This window comes from Pristis pectinata, chromosome 6, assembly GCF_009764475.1.
Source record: "Pristis pectinata isolate sPriPec2 chromosome 6, sPriPec2.1.pri, whole genome shotgun sequence".
In the NCBI taxonomy this organism is placed as follows: domain Eukaryota; kingdom Metazoa; phylum Chordata; class Chondrichthyes; order Rhinopristiformes; family Pristidae; genus Pristis; species Pristis pectinata.
Genome location: NC_067410.1, coordinates 63,712,761 through 63,717,908, shown reverse-complemented (window position 1 = coordinate 63,717,908; position 5,148 = coordinate 63,712,761).

The window sequence follows — 5,148 nt, the reverse complement described above, 5'->3', positions numbered from 1 at the left end:
ATCATTAGGCTGCTGTACCTCATCAATGTGTGGTCCAGGCAAATCCCAGACATTCGCTCCTCTCCCTAAAAATACAGCAGCAACTAACCCAATCGTTTTCATGGGCTGTCCTGCATGTCTTTCCAGTAACATCTTCCAAGTGTTGTTTAACTGGAGGTCAATTTAGGTCAGCAAGCACAGACATTGAATGTCCAGAGGCTTGAGTTCAAATCACACAATGGCCGCTGAAGAATTTAATTCAAGCAAAAATCTGGAATAAAATTAAAATATACTAATCTCGGTAGTGGTGGTCATGAAGTTATCAGATTGTTGATAAAATCCCTCTGGGCGACTGATGTCGTGCAGGGGAGGGTATCTGCTGTCTTAACCCCGTTCTGGGCTACGTATGACCCCAGACCCACAAATGTGGTTGACTCTCAACTGCCCCCTCAGTTCAGGGATGAATTATAAATGCTGGCACCTGCTGCCCCAACATGATAGAGGGTGACAGTGACAGGGGAAAAGATTGGTGTCTGCTCCACCATCATGTGACGAACATGACTTTTCTTTGTCTTCCTTCTCTCACCTGTGCGCAGCCCTGGTGCAGCTCCTGCACTAAGTATTCTTCAGCTTAATAAAGCAGCAAATGTGCATGAGCGCACCCATTTAAGGACATGACTGAAGGTACAGAGTCAAACAGCTCTGCCTGTGCTAAACTTCAGTGGAGGTTGTGCCCCCATTGAGAGAGTATCTACAGTGACATTGTTGGGAAAAGAGCAGGAGAGTGCAAATCTGGGAATTTTAGTGTCTGGCTTTCTCCTAGACCTTATGGACAGAATATCCCAGATGTCTGCATGTGCAGTCCCAATGTCAGGTGAATAATACTGTGAGAGACCACACTGGTCCAACAGCACAGCTGACGCTCCTTCACCAGAAGCACTGCGGAAGTTCAAGGTGACTCAGCACCACCTTCTCAACAACAGTTAAGGATGTACAATAAAAACGTGTCTTTCCAGCGATCCCCACATCCCAGAAGTAGGATAGTCCATGCACGTACCCAGGGACATGCAGAGGGAGTTGTTGGATGGTGGAGTTCCTCCCTCCTGCAATAATTACAGGCAGATTAAGAACATATATATGTGTACAAAATACTTCTGGGTTACATGTCCTTCCAAAAGTGGTCATAGAGTCAGAGAGTCATAGAGTCGTACAGCATGGAAACAGGCCCCTTTGGCCCAACTGGTCCACGCCAACCAAGATTCCTATCTAAGTTAGTCCCATTTGCCTGCATTTGGCCCATATCCCTCTAAACCTTTCCTATCCATGTTCCTGTCCAGGTACCTTCTAAATGTCATTAAGGTACCTGCCTCAACCACTTCCTCTGGCAGCTCATTCCATCTGGGGTCATATTTAATCAACGAGAGGATGCCCTTTGGAGAGTTGCTGAGGCTTCCCTCCTGCAGTAAGCTGGGGTTCTGCACCCCAATAATTTTCACATATTACTGGACTCACTCTTTCAGCTCCAAACTTTAACAGATTTGCGTGACCAGCGGTGAATAAAATGGTCCCCCATGATCTGGGCTTCTCCAGGTGTGCCCCAGATGGCATGGACAGTGGTGCCCACAGCCAGTGGGTCCCAGCTAGGTGGAAGCCAATGCCCGTATCAAAGATGATGGGAGGTGCTCCGTTGAGGAGCTTTGCAAAATACCTGCTTGACTTCAGGGCAGTTTAATAAGCAGCGGGGGCTCAAAGGACTGCCTAAGACTACAAACCGTAACCCCAGGCCAGTGTCGCAGTTTACTTTCATCTCCGGGACCGTTAGCTGTCACCGCAGGCAGGCTGCTCTCCACCAAAAGACGAGGGAGCGGCTGAGGGAGAGGCTGAGGGAGTGACTGAGGGAGTGACAGGCACTGTTTGGAGGCTGTAGGTACTTGGCCCAGGAGTGGCTGGTGCAGGGAGGTCATGGGGGTGATTGTCCTGGTGCAAGAAGATGGGGGGGGCAACAGTGATTGGTGCAGGGACGGGGGAAGGGGTGGGGAATGGGTCCAAAGACGTACAGGTTAGGAGCTGTGGGCATGCTATGTTGGCGCCGGAAGAGTGGCGACACTTGCGGGCTGCCCCCAGCACATTCTCAGTAATGCATAAAGATGCATTTCACTGTGTGTTTCAATGTATATGTGACTAATAAATAAATATCTTAAAATATCTATCTTATATCCTGGTGCAGGGGTGACAGGAGGGGTGGGGTATGGGTGTCCTGGTTCAGGAGGGGTGGGGTATGGGTGTCTTGGTTCAGGAGGGGTGGGGTATGGGTGTCCTGGTTCAGGAGGGGTGGGGTATGGGTGTCCTGGTTCAGGAGGCCCCGCTGCTGGGTCATGGGGTGTTCCACTGAAGGGAGGGAGGTCCTGGTGCAGGACCCCAAGAGGGGCAGGGTTGTGGGAGATGTCCTGGTGTGGAGGTGGGAGTGAGACTGGGGATGGAGTATGGTGGGTGGGGGGGATGTCCTGGTGCTGGAGGTATGGGTGGGGGGTGGCTTCTGCTGGGAGAACGGGAGAGCCGCAGCCAGGTTGTCCCGTGCCAAGGGTACAGGAGCTGGGGGCACGATGCTGGGTGTGGGAGTATGTGCTGGAGCCTGGGTACTCTGGGGAGTGACACACGTGCGGTTGGCATTGCTGGTCACAGTTAAATGATGCCCTGCCAGTACTCTGCCAGCCAATGTGCTGTTATGTGGCGGCCTGTAACATCCTCAAAGTCAAAGTTGAGTCAAAGTTCAATTTATTGTCATATGCACAAGTACATGTATGCACAGGCACATAGCATCATATAAGCAACATTCACATGAAAAATATAAATTAAACATAAATTATGCACAAATTTTACAAGAAAGAACACAATTAGAACAAAATAAAGACGAAGTCCATTTTAGTGCAAAGTGGTCATAGTGTTGCTTAACTGTAGTGATTAGGGTTGTGCTGGTTGGTTCAAGAACCGAATGGTTGAAGGGAAGTTCTTGAACCTGGTGGTGTGGGACTTCAGGCTTCTGTACCTCCTGCCCGATGGTAGCTGTAAGATGATGGCATAGTCCGGATGGTGGGGATCTTCGATGATGGATATTGCCTTCTTGAGGCAGTGCCTCCCGTAGATACTACTGATGGTGGGGAGGGATGTTTCCCTGTGATGTATTGGGCTGAGTCCATGACTCTCAGCAGCTTCTTACATTTCTGTGCATTCAGATTGCCATACCACACCATGATGCAACCAGTAAGGATATTTTCAACAGTACATCTTGAGCCACTGTGTGCCTCTGGGCATCTGTCCTCCTCTGCCTGTGTCCAGACAAGGCAACAGACAGTGCTAAAGTGATGAAGTCCAGCATTCAGGATGTTTCCTGAGATCAGATTCTGCTATGTGGCAGCTTGCACAAATGTCAGGCAGTGACCATCTCCAACAATAGTCTAACCAGAGACTTCTGACATGATGTGGTTACCATCACCAGGCTCCCCACACCTTGGGGGTCAGAATTCAGCCAGCAAATATTGTGCTGACCAGAACAGGTCAGAGGTCGAGAGTATCCTGGATGAGTGCAGCTTCAACACTTTCCAAATCTTGTTACCATCCAGGACAAAGCAGCCCACTCGACTGTTATCCAACTCATCATTCTAAATATTCACTCTGCGGCATCAGAACACAATGGTTGCAGTGTGTTCCATATACAAGTTGCATTCCAATTACTTGCTCAGGCTACTCTGACAGTACCTCCCAAACCCACAACCTCTATGGCCAAGGACAAGGGCAGCAGGTACTTGGGAAGACCACCACCTGAGGTATCCCTCCATGTGCCATCCTGACTCACAAATATGTTGTCAGATCTTCATCACCACGGGGTCTAAATCCTGGAAAACCTACCAAGAGGTGCAGTGAGAGTACCTTCACCAGAAGGACTTCAGCGGGTCTAAGTGGCTTACCATCACTTTCTTGGCAGTAAGTAGGGATCAGAATTAACTCTGACCTTGCCTGCAAAGCCCAGATTCTGAAAAACTAATAAATAACTCAGGAGATGGTGCTGGTTTGAAGTGGGTAACTTCAGTGGATGGGTCAGCCAATTCAACTGAGGTTTAATCAGTGCAATGAATTCTCCCCACAGCAAGGGTCAAACTGATCCATGGAGCTTGCTGTTGCATGTGACAGTTATTTGACCCTGTCAACATCTGGGGGCAAGGCACTGAAACTTAGTCATAGTTTGGGAAGCCATCGATGCCTGTATATGTTATGTTTTTGTATTTATTTCAGATGGTAAGTTGATGACCTACCGACAGCTCTGGCTGAGAAACTTCAGCGGGAGAAAGTAAATTGCAATGTATTACTTCAGCCCCCTAAACGGTGGTTCTTTTAATTGAGATTTACTGCAGTATTTTTAAAGTTTTTGTTTATTTACATAGAACATAAAAGAGTACAACACAGGAAAAGACCCTTTGGCCCAGCTTATATTTTTTTGAAGCATGATACATTGGAAATCTTCAATTATAAAATCCATCAGTCCCACCCACATGCTTGTATTTTTCTCTTCTAAAAATTAGCCCAATCCTAGATGTGATACAGGATGAATTGTTGCTGCAGCGAGACATCTAGACATGGATTCACCAACAGAAAGAGTTGACAGGGCTCCAAAAAAATCACAGAGATGTAGGTATCAGGGCAAATGGGCTTGTGCCTTGTAGTGGTACCAGCCTGAGTTCTTGTGTTGCTTCAATGTAGATTAAATGTCTGATTCTTACAGTCATAAGATGCAGAGATTTTGTCACTGACCTAAGCTGGTCAGATCTCTGCCCCTTGTTCCATATGGATTTTATTGCAGTGTTCCACCTTCTCTGAAGTCCATCTGGTACAATGTGCTTTTGTTAGTTGCTTGCCAGTAGAAAAATTTCTCCCCATTTCTTTGAACCGCACAAAATGGAAAGTATATCAAACAATGTAGAGTAAAAACTTTGCAGAGGTCTGAGGGATTGGGTTGGTTTGGGCCTCCTTTTTGTGAGGCTCCAATGTGAATGAACACAGTTCAAGAGGAAACAAATTGTTCATTGCAGCATTTGCTGATGATGGTATCAGCCTCTGGACTGCAATGTAAGAGTGAGCGATGGTGGAGGCCAATACTTTAAACTTCTTTGCTAC